We start from the raw sequence: 22289 nt of genomic DNA, 5'->3' as shown, positions 1-22289 counted from the left end.
ATTTTGGCAAATTATATTAGAGCAGTTAATTATTTATATATATGATGTAGAATTATTGTGAACAATCAATAAAAAAGTTCAATTAAAAACCTAAATTATAAGTTTAATCAGAATCTTCAACGGCACAAAAAAATGATTTGCATATTGTCTCATTGAAGAATGCTTTGTGTAAGATGAACATTGCACTTTTGTGCAGCCTCAGCTCTATTAGTTATTTCCGCTGCATAAGAGATCATATATCATTTAATCAATGGCAATTTTGTCTGCGGCTGCAGTTCCTTAAAATGTAAATAAATCTGTAGAGCTCCAACACCATACCGAGAATTCAGTGTGTTCTTCATTTTTGTATATGAGCAGTATCAGTATCTGAGTCAACACAAATTAGAAAATATAGAGTGTTCCAAGGAAAGCTGTGCCTATCTGACTATCTCCTGTTTGGTACTTCTGAATTGTTGGCCTGCCATCATAAAAATCACATCAATACATTAATAACAGGCTTCAAAGAAGCTTTCTTGTTTCGACTAAAAGCACATAAATCTCTAAGAGTATCAACTGTAGCACAGACTGATTGGGGAGATTATTTTTTCCAGTAAAATACAGAAGTGAGAGCTCCCATGAAAATTGATCTTATTAACTACAGGGGGAAATTACATTGAAAGTAAAAAAACAAAAGCACAAAACCCTGCCTTACTTGTGCTTTCATGCCTCCTTTTTGTTTAAATGGAGGTTTGAGATCCACGCAAGAGCAGTTTCAAACCCAACACACTTCAGTAGCTTTGGCTAAACTCTGTAAGCAATCAGCATTTAGCACAACAGGATGCTCCTCCGATAGAAGAATGCATTAATTCTGTAGGTTCGCATCCCCAGGTTTAGATTTGTTTTGTGTTTTTTTTCTTCGTTTTTCTTTCCATGCAGTATATTTGAGCTTGATGTTTAGATCTCAGTTATATAAGCACGTTTGTCAAGAGTGAGTTGATGGAGATCTTGTTACATGGAGTTCTATATACCTTTTGGATATTTTGGACTTTTGGATTGGGAAGTGTTCTTTTTAAGAAAAGTATCTCTTTTGATTTGTGAACAGAATGAGCATAATGCAATAAGTGGAAAGAAAAGTGTACATGTATGTTGGTATATATGTGAGAAGTTGCTTATTTCAGAATGAACAATTGTTTCCTCTACAGTCATTGTCATTTTATGTGGCAGAACTCATTGCATTCATTCTCCAAGGCAAAGTCACCCAGAAGCAGTGGTCACTACAGGTTCTATTTTTTGTACAGCCCTCTGTGCCATTATTTCAATAATTCCACAAATTCCATAGACCAGTTGCTGAGCAGGAGAGAGAATATCTCTCTCATCTCTTTTCATCTAGTAGCAATGCAGGAGGCTTAGTTGATCAGTGTCTGTAATGAGGGCTATAAGAGTGCACAGACATTTGGATCAAAGGGCAATCTCTCTCTTTTATGTAACTGTGGAGCCTCACATATCACTAGATTATTCGCTGCACTTGCTGTAAATAATTCTCTCTATCAGAGCTAAGTACTTTGCAACCATTGCCTGTAAATTATAAAATGATCTATACCACCTCCACTTTGGTGCAGTTCTCTGACCTGAAGTTACTTCTTTTTGCTCAGCTCCAGTTGCAGATTTATGGCCGCAGTAGTACATTTTATCTCAAGTGGACAACGCATTTTTCATATCAAACAGAATTTGTTTTCAATGAAATGTTTCATCATCACCTATTATTATTGTACTTTGGAAAGTATGGTGACTGGCTGAAAATATGAACTTATCTCTATTCACTGAATAGCTTAGAGCTTCAGCAGGGATGGGAGAAACATAGGTTTCCTCTGAAGAGTTTTCAAACAGAACTGTTGGGATCATTTTGTATGTTTGCTCAGCTGCTTCTTTACTGGCACATAAGGTGGAGGATGAAGGCTTGACATTTACAGCCGGATGCTATGGAATGCTAATCTATGGAATCTAAACATTCAGTGTTGGCTGGAAAACCCCCAAAACCCTAGTACCTGAAGAAGCATACAAGGCTGTGCATTGTTCTGCGATCCTGACTTAGATCTCTTTCCTGTAGCTGTAAAACTGTGAAGTCTGAAGTTAAGTTCTGTGCTATGGTTTTGCATCTGTTTTTTTGTTTTGTTTTGTTCTGTTTTTTTTTCATATGATTTTGCCCAGGTTTCTCAGTCTTTCCTTGTAAGATCAAGGTCACAGTCTTCCAGTAATCTTTGAAGCCCTTCTATGGGCTCTCTCCAATAGATCCTTGTCCTTCTTGTACTGCAGAGCATATCGCTGGGCACAGTGCTCCAGATGTGGCCTCACCAGGACAGAGTAGAGGGGGAGGATAAAAGCATGCATCAGTCATGAATGAGATACTTTAATAGTTAAGATTTTACTTATCTCATGCCCTAGAAGTGGATGCTCAAGCAAAGAGTTCTGATTATGCTACATGCCTGGAAGAAATGTGGCCTTTTCCAAAGTACTGGAGTATAAAATGTCTTCAAGAGCAATCACACATGCACAGTATCCTCTTCTGTTTAATGCATATATACCTTCAAAAAGAACAGAACTGCAAGTAATATAACATCAACTGCTTCCTTGCCAAAACATGATTTTAAAAGTAAATAATATAAACATAGCAATGATGCCTTGCTTTTTGTTGTAAAGCTCAAAAACAATGCAAGAATATGAAATTAAGAACTGTTTTCCCATACTCTCTTACATGTGTAACTGTTCATTCATTTTACAGTCATATGCTTTAAAATAGGGATGGCTGAAGGGGCTTTCTGCTACTTGTGGCTGTTCCCTTTCCGCCAGACGTTCTTCCTTCCCTTCACCTCCCCATCCCTGTTTGGATGCAACATTCAATCTGTTGTTTCATTTAGAAGACATCATTTGTCCTCATGAATATCATTTTTACACTGCATATTACTTTTTTTGCTCTGGATTTAACTCCAGCAATCTGTTATCATTCTGCTACCACTGCCTGTTACACCTTCCTGCTTGGCACCTTCTCTATCAGCGCTGCCCTGCTCTTTTTTGTGGTGTGGGGACATGAATTGGTCTGGATGTCATTTTGCCTTTCTAATACCCAGAACTGAAAGGCTGTAAAAATATGTGAACCTCACTGCATCAATAACTCATTCACTGATAGCTGGAGAAAACATCTGATCTCAGTCTGTCCCATTGGTCCCACAGTGTGTCCTGGTGCTGAGGTGCTGAGCAGTGTCAGGAGGCTGTGCTGCTTGTCTGTGTGTCAGGTGGCTGTCACAGAGACGGTGTGTGAGCACAGAGAGTGGTGCATTTAACAGCTCGGAGATGACACTTTCCTAATGCGCCTTTTCACAGCGAGAGTTGGAGGTGAGAATGAAGATGGTAACACTGAGACCTGCAGCCGTCTTTCCTTTGGTTCTAACAACTTAGCAGCGCTTCACACGTGCTGTGTTATCACTTACACCAAGCAGTCCATCTCTGCCATGCCCCGCACTTTCTGCCAGTTTTCAATCAACTTCATTATGATAGTCACCTGCTGTGGTGAATTACCTCTGAGTATACCTTTATGTGTCAGTTTTTGCTATACCGTTTCAGATGTCATCAGCCTCTTGTGATGGAGCTGTGGTAATAAGACAGATAAAGGGCAGCGGAGCAGAGCATTCAGACAGTAATGGAAGGAGCGAAATACAGGGCACACACTTTGTCAAAGGAACAAAGCAGCTGCTGTTGTGAGAGAAGAAATTTACTGACAGGCAAAATAGAGATGAACCTCTTAATGCTTCAATTCTAGCGACGCCAAACGCTGATGATTTCTGCTGTTCTGTTCACTTACCTTGTACTGAATAGGTGCACTATGTACTACTGCATGTGTCAGGGTGGAGGTCCTGAAAAACCTGAAAAATGCCCCCCCCTACCCTCCCCAGGAGGTGGAGATGGTGAACAGCCTTTTAAAAATAATCTGGGTATCAGCAAACAGTAGGGACTTTGTTGCCACAGTGATACCAAAATTGTATGTCGCAAAATTTTAGGGCAGAAATAAATGCAGAGGAAACATGAAGAAGTGAAAAAATCTGCAAACTGGAAATTAATAAAACATTTGGGTAGCTGTGAAGAAGGACAGAATTTGCACAGTGAGCAAAGGTTTAGCTGAGGTAAAACTGGAGATGCTCTTCTCATGGAGTTGGTTAAAGATATGCAAGAAATGAACATAAGAGCTTACTCAGCAACATGCTGGATAGGATATGCTAGGTAATAGGCTAATTAAGACTAGGCAAAAATCTGTGGAGAGATACTTAATGCTTACCTAAGGCATCTTATTTGATGCTTTAAAGAAGCTAAAAATCTTACCTGTGCACATCATTGCTAGTAATGCCAGCAGCCACACTGATCATTCCTGAAAGTAAGGACAACGGATAGTAGTGTGTGAGCTGGGATTGCCTTATCACACCCTGCTGGAATCCTCTAATATAGTGGAATTTTTTTTAGTGTATTGAAAAATAGATGGCAAATTTAAGATGTTGGAATTTAAATCTTTCATATCCTTTTCTTCCATCTGTATAGAAGAAAGAAATTTGTGAATTAACCCTCAAAAAATTATACATTAGAATCAAAAGTTTTGGTAAGACAGACCAGAAGTGTAGCTTTTGAAGTTAAGTAAAGCTGACAACATTCATTTACAAAGTTCAAATGGCAAATTAAAAGCATCTACAGTGGAGCAAAAGGAAGAGACCCATCTTTCATAAGTAATTTATGAAGTTTTAATGCTCAGACAGAAGGAAATAAAAATGAAACCAAATGTAAAGCATATTATACTACCAGTTGATGAACTAATATGAACAGGAGGAAGAACTAAGTCATGTACAAATTTAGTTCAATGTTTCTTTGTGTATAAATGATACTGAATTTTGGTGATTGAGGTTGTGGTGTCAGGTATAATTTTTTTGCTTTCTTTTATTTTATATGATGGTGATTTTGTGGCACAGTGCATGTCTATTCAGCTTTCAGCTAGAAGATTATGTACCAGAACTTCAGATCTTATCGTACTGACTCCAAGGCAGAGTAAATGTATGGGCCTTTACTCCTGCACCCCTAGCATTTCCATGCTTGTCCAAGTTTTGTAACACAGGAATGAGCCTTACCAAGGGTCACCAGCCACCAAAACTTATAATTACAAGAGAATACTCCAATTTTCATCTTATTTTTGAGTATTTGGTTTTGGCCTTAGCTCCACTTATTATCAGAAATGTTGAACTGGCAGTACTGTTTTACAAAGGAGCAAAGAGTAGTTCTCCTAAGGAGCAGCTTAGGCTAAGCCTAAATAATATGGAATAGTGATAGAGAGGAGGATGATACAATTCAGCCTTCTGCAGTGTTTTCTGACTTACTGCGCTGATGCTGCTGGCTCAGAGCCCTTTCCAGTGGGTACTGGGACTGCACGATTGGCACAAACATGTCTCTCCACCACAAAGGGCTCTTCATGCAATAGCAAAGGATTGCACAGGCTGGTGTGTGAGGGCCTCTCCATGCAGCTCAAGTAGAGGATTTCAAACATAGAAGCTAGATCCTGTTGTCATTACACATTGCATATCCTGCAAGTTTTTCATAGAAGCATAAAAGGAAGAGCTCAACATCTGACTAACAAGTACCTTCTGAGGAGTGCTTGTGCTATTCCTGTTGTCCAGTAGATGATACTGCCTGATTCAAAGTATATGAAAGGTTTAAATGATGCTAAAACTGCAAGAGCAAATTTAAAGACCAGGCAGGCACTCCAACTGAAGTGAATGTGAATGTCATATTTTAATATTTTGAAATATTAATGAAGAATGCAAAAGGAAAGTATAAAAGGACATAGAAAACATTGTCTAGGTAAAAGTCATCCCCGAACTGGTTAAAAAAAATACAGTGATCATGAACTGCCTCCAAGAGGCTGGCTGCCTCTTGGAATGTGGGTCTCTTGCACCATGTTATTGAAGCAAAAGAGGTCATCTTTCCCTTTCCCCATATTCAGGATACATCTTGATGTAGAGCGCTGATGTATGGCAAGACTGCCTTAATCTCTCTTTTCAGCACAGAAACAGGTTGGACAACTTTGATAGTATTTTTTTCATTGAATGTCTTTCTTCATTTAGTAAATGCAGCAAAATTTTGTCATACAAGTTTCTCCTTAGACATGCTTGAGTTAGACATGCTTGAATTACTTACAGCCAAACTGATTTTATCTGTCAGTCAGGAATACTTTATAATAGTTAGCTGGTTCATAATTTTTAGCAAATATCAAGTAGAATCAGGACTTCTTCCCTTCAGAGATTAGTCCAATGTGTCTTTGATAATTCCTATTGCAGAACTTTCTGTTGTTAATTGGTATGCAAATTCACGTTTTAGTACTCCGTAGTCTGCCACTGAATTTTAATGGGATCGAGCTAACTGCTCATGATAGTACTAAAGGAATAAAGGTACAGAAGTAAGAAGAATTTTCATATGCTTTCATAGGTGCCTAAGTTTTACTTACCCAGTATCCTGGTGTATCTATATTTTATGAGTGGTGCATAAGTGATGCAACTGGGTTTACTGTTCTTTGCTCCTTCAAGGGGGCTGAGAGGAGGACCTATGTATGCTTCAACAAGACATCACAGCAATCACAGTATTTCATGGCAGCCATCAGTTTCAGACTCTCTCCCATAAAAACTTGATGTTAATCAGTGTGGATGCTGATGCTGTATCCTTTATGACCCTACATTGCTGGCCTGCCTTCTGTACTTCTGCAAGATTAGTTAGAGCTTTACTAAAAATGCTTGAGAAGTATCATGTCTTGCATGTACTTTGTTTGCTGGAAATATTAAGTGTTTAAGTATTCCGATGAGGTGGGCACGTGTTAATCCTTGCAGAGAAGATTTTGACTAATGTATAAACCTGTCAAAACAAATCATATAGGAAAATATTTTCTGTGATCTGATGTATTTTTTCGTAATCTAAACCAGATGTCAAACACCAAAGAAGTTACATGTAGGTGTCCACTTGAATGGCTGCAAGGGTTTTGTGCTTATGTGCATTAAATTCTGAAGGTTTGTTGCATCTAGCCTGCAAAAGTTGCATGATAAAATTTAGACAAGCCAATAATTGTCTTTGTTGAAAAGATTCTGAAAGGCTCTTAATAACGTGTAATGGTAAGGTAGAGGCTGTATAAAGTAGATATCTTTTGCTTGTGAATAAAAGGTAATAAATGTGAAACATAAATTCAGATACTAGTGATAAATACATCTATTTGTAGCCAAACAACTATTTGTAGAGTGCAGAGGGAGGAGTAACTCTTACGTTGTAGCCTCATAGTTGTCTAATCATGTGTTTCCACTAAGATCTATGCTGAATCTTTAAGAAGTAGTCTTAGTTGAGGAATTCTGAGAATTTTCAGAAATTTTCTCTTTCTGAGCAGAGGAAGACATCAGCCTCTTTCTTCCACCCAGCTTTCTGTATTTTACAGTTTGAACTCAAATTCTTAAGGGCATAGTCATTGTGAATTTATTTTCCTGTTGACATCTGATATCTTCAAAAAATGATACTTTAAAATGTGGTTGACTGAACTGCATTTGAGGGTGGATGTTTGAGCACTCAGAATTAGTTTCAAACACTGTCTTGTAACAATCAAATGTTTTTCTCATAAAAGAGAATCAGAATTCTCATGTAGTCTTCATAATTCCTCAAAACACATTCTTCAGGAAAAAAAAAAAGCAGTATGTTTTGAAGATTTGCAATAAAAACACTGGCTGTGTGTTCTCCAGAGCTTAGTAAAATGGGCTTATGATTTGTATCACCCCTTTCTACCCTCAGAGGTTATAAAGACATTGTTCATATTTTCCAGCTACTCTTTATTTATTTCCTCTTTTGGCTGTTTCTGTCTATATATGTGTACTTTAAGAACCAAATTTAGGAAGGAGTTGTGGGGGAGATTTTTTTTTCTGGAAACTATTCTCTCCTTTTCAGAGTTAAACGTTATGACCACAGCAATTAAATTCAGATGGAAGTAATTAGTATTATTTGCCCCTCTTATGCATTAAGAGACTTGTTTAAACAAGCCCAGCACATTGCAATGGGGTTGCTCTAGATTGCTCTGTATTAGATATACTAGACTGAATACCAGAAGACAGCAGAACCATTTTAGCATGCCTCCACCTATGCTAATTTACCAGATATCTCACTGGTGCTAATGAACTGAGACATAATACTGTGCAAACAGGGAGTCATGGCTTCCAGTATCCAGCCAAATTTATTTAGCTGTAGCCTGAGCATCTCTATGCACTCAATGAAATGCTGTGTTGTGTAGATACAAATTGAAGCAGATATTAATGTGCTTTTAATGAACTAGCGGTGAAAAAAAACACCCTTCTGCATACACTTGTTTGATTTTTTTTTTTCTCTGTGCTCTTGAAAAACAAAATAGCTTTTTCAGAGCACAGGAATTACTTGAAGACAACTACCTTTCTAGTATGAAAAATAAGCAAGCAAACAAAAGGCTTCCCTTCCCTGCCCTGCCCCCTTCCCCTTCCCAATTTAAAGGCAATAGTGCACACTGATTGGAAATACAACTTTAGTAGACTGAATACAACTGAGCAGATTAATTTCTTGTATATTCTAAATGCTGAGCTAAATCTGGCTTAACCATTTTTTAACTCTTTCTTTTCTTTCTTTCTTTCTTTTCTTTTCTTTTCTTTTCTTTTCTTTTCTTTTCTTTTCTTTTCTTTTCTTTTCTTTTCTTTTCTTTTCTTTTCTTTTCTTTTCTTTTCTTTTCTTTTCTTTTCTTTTCCTTTCTCTTCTTTTCTTTTCTTTTCTTGACAATAAACAAACCCCTATTCCTCACAGTCATGTTTGAGGGATCACACTGCAATGTCAATGTCAAATTAAAGAGGCATAAAAGGGGACAGCCTGGAATATTTAAAAATTCTTAACAGAAAGCTGGAAAAAAATCAGTGAACATGTAAATGGTAGTTTCTGTAGTGCTTGTAAGAGCAAGAAGCAGGGGAGGGAGCATTTCATAACTGGCTCTAGAACAGAGACAGTGGTGTCAAAAAGAAGACTCTGTGGGGATCCTCAGGGAGCAAGGCAGTGATGAGTCCAGAGAGTCCCAGGGCAGGAAACAGGAGCCCATCTCCAGGTGCCCACTGTGGTGGTGGCTTAAAGTATCCTCATGCTTGTCACTATTTTCTGTGGTGTTTGACCCCTTTCCCATTGAGACCCTCTTGGGCATTGCTACCTCCAGTCCCAGCTGTGCTATAACACACAGGAATATTGTTTTGACATCTCGACTCCTGTTAGTGCCTTCCTCCTGCCACTTGTTTGAGAAGTGTTCTACAACTTGTTTGTAGAAGTGTTTCTTGAATTACATTGACAAGTGAGACCAGATTGTAGTTTGAGTGTTATATGGTAAAAAGATTTGAACTCACTTGCTCTGAGATATGGAGAAAAGTTACAGACCACTTCCCTTCTTCCCCAGTATCACTCATCTATCATAGGCTACCTTGTGAAGAACTTCAACTGTTCATCCCTTGCTGTCTGTTCTCCTTTCATTTCTATAGCCAAACTTCTCTACCTCTAGTGGGTCCTAGAGCTTTAAAATTCCCTCTGCAAGAGCTGACCGAATGTCCTTTTGCATTTCCCCTCCTATTTAATGAAACTCATTCATGCCAACTCTGTTGAAGTTTCACATTCCTGGTTGATGTAAGAAAGTTTCAGACCACTGTTTGATAAATCCTACTGCACACCAAGTCACTTGGGAATATGCACAAATCTCAGAGAACAGATATAATGTGCTTTCATGAGAAGCACCATTAAGTCAGTGGGCTGCTTTATTACACATTAAAGCTTTGACACTGCTCATTAAGGCTAATAGTAACATTCCCTGTACATTCAGGAGAACACACCTCAGATCAACTTTCTGAAGTGAATTTAGGTATGGTTCCTTGAAAGGGCATGTAATAGAATTCTGTCCTGGATATATTTTATTGTACCTGTAGGGATGTAATTTCAAAAGGAGGAAATAACAGGGGAATAGTGGGCAAGGTCACATTAAAAAAATTTTTTTTGATACTTTTCGCTTCTGTTTGAAATGCTATGCATAATCCTGAGGCTACTTACAGAATAAGATATTAGCCTCTTTTGTTCATCCTTTGTTCTCAGAAAAGCATTTATATTATTCATTCACCTATGCATCCACCCTCTATTTCACATCTTTCTTGCAGAGATGGAAACTTTCACAACAACATTCCAAAATCTTTATCGAAGAGCAACGATTCACTCTTAAAGCAGAAGGTGAAAAGTGATCTTTACATTTTCATATTCATCTCATGTTAGGTCTGAATTAAGACTACAGAAGGAGAATGAATGCATTTTAATATTTATTTTCTTTCATAGTAGTCTGATGGGGTAGATCAAAATATTTTGTGTTTGAAATCAATATCAGAATAATGTGCTAAGTAAATCTTACTGTTATCAGTGCCTCAGTCTCATGTTTAGATTGTTGGTAGCTTGGGGGCTGTCAGTTTTTTTTTCTTCAATCTGACAGAGTTGTTATGTTATTGCTTAATAATAATTTTCAGAATTTAAATATAATAAAAAGCATAGGACTTGGTTCTGCTGCATGTTGTAAGCTACCTGTCCATCTTTGTCTACTGAGTTCTGGGTTTACAGTACTGTGTTCTGGATGATGCCAACAGCTTACATATCAGGCTCTTTCTGTTGAACCTTTTACAACCCTTCACTAAGTGCTGATCTGGAACAAACCCAGTTCCACATGGTGCTGTACATAACATTTTCTAACAAGTAGTTTAGGAGGTGATGCAAGATATCCACGTTAAGTTTTACTAGGTTAATTTCACTGTGATCTTTATGGGAGATCCGTTGCAATTTTTATGCAGTTATTGACAACCTTCATTTATTCTCTCTTCCCAATACTCTTTCCTTTGTTCTTCATGCTTTTCTTGGCCTTTTGTTTCTTTATTCTCTTCTTCTTTCACTGTTTTTCTGTTTGAAATACCTTTACATTTCTGATATTTCTTTGCCTGGCTATATAAGGCTTTAAGGTCAATTTGTGAGGATATGTGTTGAGAAGACAAATGTATGACAACTATACAAGAATTTAGACAAGGACAGAAAACTAATGAATGCTTTACTAATTCATTTGATTAATTACACATTATTTATTTAGAGACACATTACAATTCTAATCTGCAACTGCTTACCTTGTAAAATACATTTTAAGGATTGTGATAAAAAGTAATCTACAAAGTTAGAAAGTGTTAGATTCCTGTCATTGTATTTCTGTTGCCTAAAAGTTAGGTAGTTAGTCTCTAATAGCTGTCTTGAGCCTTCTGATTTCCAGTGAACATCCCATGACTTGGCTGGTGCTCAGAGAATCAAAATGAGATGCTCTGCAAATTTGTTTTGATATTAACAAAGTAAGAGTCAAACATTATTGCTAGAATTTTTTCACATACTCTAAAATAGAAATTAGTGTTCTCCTTCCTATCTTATTGTCATTAATCTAATTTGATATCTGTTTCTGTTTATTCTGTTGTTTACACTCTGCTGACAGGTAAAGTGATTATTTAGAAAAACAAATGTGTTTTATGCAAGCTGCCTGCCAGTATGACCACATACATATCACAGATAGTAAATACCTGAGTTTCTTTGTTTGCAATGAAGGGAAAAGCTGTACAATTTTTTTCTCTCACTAAGTAAAACTGCAAAGCAAAAATATTGTGTTCAAATATTTTAGAAACACATATAAAAATTACTCTCAGAATGTTGTGGCTTTGTCAGCTCTTTCCAAAACAAACATGGTTTGTTTTTGCTGAAGCATCTGAGAACCCAGAGAAATAAAATCCTGGTTCACTTCCATGTGCTTTTGCATGTTTTCATAGTCCAAATACTAGCTGGAAAGTCAAACCAGAGAGGAAGCAAGTAGATACTTAGGAACTTAAAGAGAGATTTGATGGGCAATTTAACAGTCATGGTTTGAGAAGTCAGTAATGGGGCTGTCAGAAGCTAAGAAGATATGGTTGCTTTTATTTGGCAGTAACTTTGTTTGTCCATTGTTTATGAGATGTAAAATGGTGGAAAGAAATTAGTGAGTATTAGGGGGGAGTATGCCACGAGCACTGGGTGCAAGGAACAAGACAAACACACAGTGATGTGTTGTTTTATGCATTGCCGTTGAAGAGAGGGAGGCTCTGAACAGTCTGTGGTTGGTGAAACAAGGAAGGAAGGCTGAAAGATTCATTCTGCAGGTTCCTTTATTTTCCTTTTTTTTTTTCACACTGAGAAAGTCAGTGCAGCATAAGGAAACAAGAATGATTCCATTAAAGAAGGACAAGGTAGGGGAGGAACAAATATAGTGCTGAAGCAATGTGTTTCTGCTGTATCTTCTGTGGCTGAGTAAGGGGAAAATCAGCCAGTGCATCAGCAAGACCCAGGGGCACAATGTGATGGCGCTAGTGGCAATGAAACATGATAGAAGGCATGCTTGTTCTGAGAGGTTTTCTGTAGTTCCAATCTTATTCACTTCAGTGTGGTAGAAAACACTCCACAGGAGTCAGAGGAATTGCACTGTGTTAAAAATGGCGTGGATAAAGTCAGGATCAGGACTTCTGTTTCCTGGTTGAAAAGAAATATTCAGACTCAAATTTAAATCCCTAGCAATAAATTTAAACAAGAATGATGGTTCACACTTAATAGCACTATGGATGCTGGCAGGGGTATTTTGACAAGCATCTCTACAATATCCTTTTTCTTATTATTGTCATGATGATCTAAAAGCTGCCACAAAACCATCATGCATGATATTGACTATTAATTGGGTTATGCTTTATGAAGTATGCAGTTTTATTGGTATTAGTATGTGGCATGCAGGGAGATTGAAGCTCAAGCATGGTGTTCAGATAATCCTTTCATCTGCTATCCTTCACAATGTCATGACTGACATTCTTGGGGCCGCATGAGTAGCTGCTAGGGTACTTAGATAGGAATGCCAATGAAAAAGGAAATTATCCCAGACGGATCTACAGGTTAAAGGACAGCAGTTCCTCTGGGAATTAGAGACATTCATACTCTCTAATGCTATCATTATTACATTGCTATCCTAGCTAATTTTTACTGGATGAACTAGTAGCAGTTCTTATACTTAGGCTGCTTGCCACTTCTTATTATAGTGTTCTTGTAACCTTTGTTTGAACAGTTTCAACACCTCAGCTACTTCCAAAGACCTTTGAAATTCAGTAGGGTGGAAGCCCTCAAGGTAATAAGTGCTTTCAATGAGAATCAGCTGGGATCTTTCTGTAAAAGATTTAGAGGCTTTCAGGTTGAAAAATGCTGATTCCTATGAACTGAATCTATCCAGACCTGAACTTTGAAGAGATGCAGAATGGTCTGGTCCAAATGAGGGAAAAAAAAAAAATACATGACATGTCCAATATGCACAATGGAAATGAAACAGAAAATTGCCTACTTGAGAAGTGCATCAGACACTTAAAATACTTAGAATCCATCATACTTCAGGCTCAGTTTTAATTAATGCTCTAAATTAGTATCTTGAACCTGTACTTATAATGTATTAGCTGTGCCATAATGTCTGAGCTTTGGGATTTGTAGTTACTCCTTCTCTCTGTTATTAATGATCCCATAATGGGAACTATGCTAGGCAGCTGTAGGTGCAAAAACATTGGCAGGTATGAAAGAGGAAGGCAGACCTTGCTGAGTTACATAGACGTGAACCATGACATCTCTGCTGAGCCAGTTTTAAATGAGTGAGACTCCAGGGTTAGAGTTATTGCAAGACTACAAGGTCCACAACTTGTAATGTCTGTGGTATTCTCATCCCTAGACTGGTTGGTGTATTTTCAGCAGAGATAGCATAGCTCCTTCTGCAACGATATGTCTTCCAAACATCTTCATCTGAAAGATGAAGCTATTCTGTAACTCAGACACCAGCAGGGGAAAGTCTGTCTGTTCATAGAAAGTGTTACTTCCAAATTCTGGGTTATATGGTATTTATGGTGTCTGATTCTGTTCCTTACTAACTACATCCTCTTCTACAAGTACTTGGTTAGTTTAATAGTGTTTCTCATACAATAAATAAAACGAACATTTATCCAATTCCTCCTTTGCAGCAGGTAAAATTGTTAATCACCAGCAGTATTCTAACACGAGCATGGCAGGGGATAACAAACAGCCATAAGAGTCTAGCAATAACAGCATTCTTCTCTGAGCTGTATGGTGCTGTGTAGTGAAACTGTTAGTCAATAGAAGCTATTTTACCCATTGAATTTCTTCTCTATTTGAGAAGTGAGTTTAATGGCCATAGAAAGTGTTCATATGATACCTCTCTGAACTCAAATCCTCTGCTAAACACAGCAGTGATACAACGTGGATTTGTATTACTTCTGACCTGGTAGACCAGCTTTAGAAGTAACTTGCTGGTGCAGCTGCCCCTACTCCTCTGCCCTGAAAAAATGAGACAAAGGAATATGAACAGAGAGGGGACATGTGTCAGTAGGCAACAAACTGAGATCTTACAAATTATTCAACAAGCAAAAGAAGCACACACACAAAAATAAATTAGTTGGATTTCTGTCACAAGCTTACAAGCAGGAAATGGATGAACTCTTTACATGGTCTGATAATGACAGGACAAGGGTAATGGCTTTAATCTAAAAGAGGGGAGATTTAAGTTAGATGTTAGAAATTTTTTACTCAGAGAGTGCTGAGGCACTGGCACTCCTGCCCAGAGAAGCTATGGGTGCCCCATCCCTGGGTCCAGGTTCAATTTTTCCTCTGTGAAATGGAAGAAATATAATTTCCTTACTTTTCTAAAGCTGCAAGAGTCATTATTATCAGTGCAACACTACAAGACTTGAAGCTGAGGAACAGCAGATTTCTTCAGTTCTGAAAACTATTTTTTCCCAAATGTATTACATTTAATCCCACTCCGTTTCTTATCTTTAAACATTCTCAATTAAGTTTTACACAAAATTACATGCAAAAATCCTTAAAATCCTTCCACAATCCAAACACCCTTCCTCAGAGCAGTTCTTAGAGAAATATGGGCCTGAAAGCAAAGTGAGTGAGTAAAACCTAGGCAATGCATAACTACAACATTTGAAAACCAACCAGTATTTACAGTAAAGTATTGTTAGTTTCAGGATGATCAGAATGAACAGATGATCACTATCTAATAAGTTATTAATAAATTGTTGATCATCATTGCGACATTTATCCATGTTGCAAGTTTATCTGTCTGTATTTAGCCCATCTCATATGAGAAGAAAAGAATCTCACAGTTTATTTTCTCAGCATACTGCCTGTATGTTTCAACTGCTGTTTTTGATTTTTTTTTTTTTGCTTTTTTTCTTGTAACCAGAAAGCTACAAGAGAGTCTTCAATTATAAACACTCTCTGTACCAACTGCAAAGTAATTTTCTCATTATCCTTTCAGTAAAGGTCTCTCTTGCTATTACCTTTTAAATGGCTCACTGAAGTTGTGTTTCAATATCTCAGACAATTTTGTCTCCTCCTTAGGTTCTTTTAGAGGGCAGAGTTTTCTGTTTTCAGAAAATATTAGTACTGCTTTGATGACATATTAAGCTGTCTTTAAGAGCTATAGCGTTTAAAAGCTATAGCTTTTTTGCAGTAGAGTTGTACCTAAACAAATTTTAGCAGGAAAAGAAATGAAGTATAAAGGCAAAATATTAAAATACAGAAATGGAATGTTAAAATTTTCATGTTGTTATCATTGTGTAGCAATAACTAGTTCACTAAGTAAGCATAGTAACAAAATTTAGGTCTAGATTCCTGTTAGGTAGATGCTGGCAAAAGTTGGATGCTTGCAATTCTAGCATTTGTCTTTTAGAATGGGAGGCACTGGGAATTCCCAGGCACCTGTTCAATGCATGTCTATGGCTCCAGTTTGGGTCATGCCCAGTATGTGATTATAGTGCCACTGAGTGATTCCAAAGTCTGCCACAAGTCTGGACGTGGTGACACTGAGCTACGTGTCTCTAGCACAGAAAGAGAAATGAAGCCATACACCTTTTCCACAATGCATAGGAAGATGTATGTATCTTAGGCCAGTGTCCCTATCACTCAGTAGCCTATGTGAGGTTACACCTTAGTTAACTCTTGAGATACATAAAGAAAAGGGGACAATGAAACCCCCTTGCAAATCAAGTGAGGCTGAATTAATCTGATATATAAGCACTGTGAAATGAAAGCAGAAGCCCCAGAATGGAATTTTTTAGGTCAAGGAACATTCTCAGAAGTCTGCTCAGTGCTTTTTTTCCCCTCCAATATGTAAGAGCTTGACTTTGTTCATAAACCATCTGTGTATATAATTTTGTACATATTAATGATGTTTTTGTAGGAAAGTGTAAAGGTCTAGGAATAAATTACAGTTTCCAATGGTCTTTGAAAATCAATTAGAAAAATACTTTACAGTGTTCTATAATTTGTTTTCTCTTTCATCAAACCAATTTTAACATGCTTGCTCAGAAAATAGAAAGCATGAATCATACTGAGATTTCATCACAGGTGAAACTAAACACAGCTTATAAAAATTTACTCTTTGCTACAGATCTATTTCAGCTGAAAGTTATTATACACTTCTTTCAATATTATATGTTCCAGTTTCTCCACTTTTACCACTTTTTCTTTTTTTTTTTTCATCTAGGAACGAAATGAAATGCAGATTAAACACATACAGGAAAGCAGGTTTTTGCTTCCATCTCCTAGCTCACTAGCTACGTGAGGTGTATTAGAAAATTTCTTTCTGTGCCTCAATTTATCAAGCCAGATTGTATTAGTTAGAACCTTTATTTTTGGTTTGTTTTATTTAATGAACTTCTGCCTATACTTGAAAAACCCCCACTACAGCACTGCATTGGAATTATTTTAGGAGACAAAATGTAGATTACAGGCACATTTCATAGATCTTTTTTAGCTCCGAGTGATAGGCGACTTTATTTCTACAAGGTAGCAGGCAGAGACCATTTTGGATGTGGAATAGAAAGATGATTTGTTGTTAATTCACAATTTTGTATGCATAAGCTATTTGTGTAGGAAGACTGTCTTAATCGATTAGTTCAAAAGAAGGTTTCTGTATTAAAGAATGATGGTTGCTTAAATGTGAAAGTGTACAGGGAATATGCAGCCAAGATCAACAGTATCACTTTTTAAATCCCTGCCTGATACTGAGCAGCTCTAAGAAGGTTTTGGAGGCTTCAAACCTCTGCTGGCCTCAGCAGCAACACTTACGGTATACAGAGCAACCAGAGGCGTTCCTAATGTCTGTCTACACTCTGGAACCAAGGGTGTGTACATGAAACACTTTTCAATGCTAAAAGCAGCCTCTTCCCATCCTCTTTTCATGAATGCTTAACAATTAAAATGCCTTTACTTACATATTTTGTTTGTAAAGCAGTTATATTTAATGAGTTGTTGACCACTAGAGAAAAACTCAAACAAATCCAGATCTGTCATCAAATACATGCAAACCCATGGTTGTTTCTTTCCCCCTTAGAGAATGATAGAACAGAAGAAGAAATGATTATTGACAGAAGATGTTCACAAGACTGCATGATAGGAGATGTTTGCCTTGTTAGGTCTTGGCTTAGGAAACATTCCTGTTCATAATACTGCTGACTTTTAGTAGGAGTTGAAGTTATTAGTGATCTTCAGATGGCTTTTATTAGGAGACTTTCACCTGGAAAGAGTGTTGTGTTTGGTTTTACTTCTGCTTGTTTGCTGAGGTCATTTGTAATGTTATCTTATTAATGGTGGCCAAAATGGCTTGTGAAGTTGATGGTTTGATACTCATAGTGGTTTGAGCTTAGGGCACATCAAACACTGACATTACGTAAATGCTCCTATGCAATTCTCTAAGTCTTTCTAAATGAATCACTTAATCTTTCTTGTCCAGCATTAAATCTCTCTATCAGGAACTCTCCTGGGAACTATGCTACTGGAGATGTTAACTATAGGAGAGACTGTATGAATAAATATTCAGCAGACATATTTCAAGTGATATTTTCTGTGTGTGATAGTTGCTAAATAGTCTGAAATTGTTGTAAATTGGTCACTTCCATCTATTCCTGCTGTTGTTTTGTCTCTTAGTATGCATTACAAAGATTTAAGTTAGCAATAGTTTCATATTTCTTTATTTTTGATGACTGCAATGAGTATATCTCTCATTTTGTTTCTATAGAACAACAGGCTGTCTAAAGAGTTCTGTGAATCTTATTTGTACTCATTGCTACTGGAATCATAAATTAAAGAAGTGATTAATTTATGAACTTTTTTTAAAAGAAGTGATTGTGATATTGAAATACAAGTTTTACAGCCTTGTCTAGATTTGGCTTCTAACTGTTTGATGCCAACAGTCTGAAATGCTGCTTGTGTTAGACACAAATGTGTATCCAACCCATGCTCTTGATATTCTGTAGAAAGATAATTGAAAACTATTTCAGTCTTACTTTTCTGATATTTTGTTTAGTGATTATAAAGTGGCAGGTTTAATTAAATTTCATGATCATCTTCTTAAGTCCAATACATATTCAAAATCCACTGTATTCTAAATTTTAAATTTTATTTACTTAGTATTTTTTGTCCTTCTGATACTACAATTTTATTAGGAATTGCAGGAGATAAAATAAGCACTGCAGGCTAGAATCAGCTGGCATTAATAGTATTATTCCACTGCAGTTGCCTAACAGCATGGTGCCCTTGACAAGAGATAATCTTGACAGGCTTGTTCAATCCATCAAAAGAAACAATGATATAGGGATGTTTACGGACAGTAAATTCCACAGATATTTGATGAACTAAGAACACGGTAGGAAATCTTACATGTCATCTGAGTTAAGTCCTTCAATTGTGCAGAAGTTTGCTTTCTTAAAAAAATATTAACAGGTATAGAAAAGCCGTACTTACCTAGTTATGTTGTAGGCATTGTCCTGAATACATGACAGGCTGACAATACATTTTTATTCTTCTATTAATTTATTGCTATACAGTAGGAAAATTCCTCAAACATATTCCATTTCACTGACTTACTCTCTTCCAGTGACACACTGCTGCATGATCTGAAAAGAAAAAAGAACAGAGCTTTTTCCTACCTTCTTGCATGTCAGCTCTTGTACTCGGGATGCTATGAAAGCCATTTCCTTCTGTCTCCTTTCTTACAACTGTACAAATGCTGAATTCTCTCAGGATTGCCAAAGTAATAGCAATTAAACTCTGTCAGTAAGTTTTGTAGTATTTCATTGAGTTTTGAAATGGTTAGTTGAAATCCAGCTTTGTGAAAGTCTGTATATTTTGTCAAAGTAAAATTATCTGCTGATGATCAGAGGCAGTTTAATACAAATAATTGTGTTAGTATCTATCTGAGTTAATTTCCCAGAGGATTTACCAAGAGGAGTAGATTGCACCAAAATTAATTACAAAGTCTTCTATAACTTATTTAGCAAAGCCTCTGCTTATTTGCAAATAACAATTGGGATACTATCAATAATAGCACAACCTGAAGTCACTGAAAAAACTAATTAAAAAATTGTTTACATTTACTGAAACATCAGTTCTGATCAGAATTGCCTTCCTAAATGATAAGTCTTTGTCAAAGTATTTTCTTTTATACACTTGCTAATGCGTGCAATGAATGATTTCAGCTAATTCTAGTTTCTTTTGAAGTTCATTAGTAGCTGTAACCACGGTAACCTGTAATTTTAATCCTAGTTCACTATGAAGTCTTGCACAGTTTTATCAGACATGATGGTAAACTCTTCATTTATACATCAGGCATTCATTAAATCAATTTTGTCTGCCTCTATCCAAAAGAACTGACAATTTTCTGCAATATACAATGGTGCTGTCTGTGGGTTGTAATGGCTGAGGCTCTTGGTTTGTGTGCATGCCATTTGTAGTTAGCATTTCCTTACACATCAGTAATACTTTCCAGTATATTAGTATGGTAAACAACTGAATTTAAAAATACTTTTCCTGTTTCCTCCACTTATGAAAGTCAGTGCCAGAAATTACTGCATTTAAGAACAAGAACTTAGACACAAAAAGTGATAGATGTACATGTAAATAATGCTCCTTGTGCTCTTTGTTGCTGGTGTTAACACATTGAGCCATGTTGGTAATATCTTGTGTCAGTTCAGTTAATGTATGGATGTTGCATATCAGTGATATACATACCCTTGCATGGGTCAACAGCAGGTGTGCAGGGCCCTATGAAACTTTTACAAATCAGTGCATCTCATGGACATATAAACAACCATATAGGGGAGAAGCAAACGTGCTAGTGTGCACAGATATGGTTAGTGTCCCAGGAAGAGCATTATAGCTAGTAGAATGTTTTTGTGTTAAAAGCAGACTGCATGCAGATAGAAATGAGTTGTTTATCTGATAGCAAGAAAGGCTTACATAGACATGGAGGATCTACCAAGAAATATCCTTCATATAACATCTCAGTCTTCTGGAGAAGTAGAAATCTTCTATTATTCATTCCTTAGTAAGGAGCCTTGCTTAAGAGCATCCTGATAATTAGACAGCTGTCAGTATGATTTAACATTGAATGTGTTTCTTTCTACTTATTTTATTTTTACAGAAAGGATGATTCTTATGTTTTCAATGTTTATTTTTAGCTAAATGAAAAAAGCAGTCATGATTATTCAAAGTTGTTATACTACTAGCGCAAGATAGATATGCTATAGAGAACACAGTTAATAGCCTTTCTAACTGCATATTGCACTTCCTGCAGCGTCAGTTTTATTGGATGATAAAGCTAGATTCACTCTGGGATTTCATCCCTTTTTTTTTTTATTAAAATTATCAGCCTAACTAAGGGGAACAATTAAAACCCAATCAGCATCAATGGGACCGGTACTGATCCCCCGTGAATGTTATCTGTGTCCTTCTCTGGCTCATATCACTGAGCAGATCTATGTGATGTCATGCATATGTAAACCCTCTAAATAGTGAGAGACTCCTGCCAGAATTGTTCTCCGAATTCTATGTAACAGTCAGCTAAATAGAACAAAATAATGAGAGTCACTATAACATTTACACAGAAAGTACACTGCAGCATTAGCTATCTTTCCATATCTCTAATCAGCTGTTCTTATTTCTTTTTATTCATATTAGGCAACTTATAGCCTGAATTTTGTCCTGTGTGGAATTAATAAGACTTGTAAAAGCAGTTTTAATTTGGTGCATTTGAATCTTTCATGGTTGGTGTTGCTGTAGAAGTTAAGAGTGAGGCAGTCCATTTTGGACTACTTTGTAAGACTACGATAACTGAATTTTTCACTGTCGCAAATTAAAGGGCTAGAACTTCTGGCTATGGCATTTCTAGAAGGGCTGAGATGCTGGTTCAAAGTCAGCCTTACATTGCTGGAGGCATTATCTCTTTGAGAAGTTAGGTAAGTAGACATGGCCACTACTTAGGTGATGATTGCTAAGTTTCTCTCTTAGGTGGTGATCTGCCCTTCTGTTCGCAAATACCTAAATCCCTTCCTCCAGTCAAATTCATTCACTGTTGTACAAATATTTATTCACGACAATGCACAGATCTGAACGACACCAGAGTAAGACTGCAGTAACCCCAATTAATTTCAGAATTTCAGTTCTGGGTTTATCCTACTTAGAGACTAATAAATAAGTAAATCTATATTTATAGTATATCTGTCTTTGAGTTGTATCGCATAGAGTATAGTGACATGGCAAGCTTCATTCTCAGTTAGTAAAAATTAGTCCAGGGTAATCAGTGGAAAAATGTTAGTGTAGACAAGATTGACAAGCTAGATGTTCCATTAGCATTCCATATGAATGCTAGTGAATTAATTTTATTCTGTCATGCCCTTTTGAGAATGAGAAAACTTCTAAAACAGGTCTTTTTTGTTGTTGCTGCTGTTTATTTTTCTATGATCTTTACTTACCTGCATGTGTAAGAAATAAAAATTGAATTCTAGCCAATTAGCAAGTTTCCTACTGGATTAGTGTTTGGTAAATAGAAATTAGATTCTTTCAACAGAAATTTTCTACAATACTTAAGAAGAGTTAAACTTATCACTATGCCTTTTCTGGGGTCTTCATCTTTAAACTTTCAGCAGAAAATCTCAGTGGAGAAATCAGTTTTCTACTTCTCTCAGATGTATGGGGCAGACACTTTACCTATGTTCCACAGCACTTTACTATCACAGCCCTGATTGGTACAAAGGAAATGTGGTTCAGCTGCAGTGGAAGCACGT

The sequence above is a fragment of the Gallus gallus genome, chromosome 4, assembly GCF_016699485.2.
Source record: "Gallus gallus isolate bGalGal1 chromosome 4, bGalGal1.mat.broiler.GRCg7b, whole genome shotgun sequence".
NCBI classification, from domain to species: Eukaryota; Metazoa; Chordata; class Aves; order Galliformes; family Phasianidae; genus Gallus; species Gallus gallus.
Note: the sequence above shows the minus strand (reverse complement) of the source record.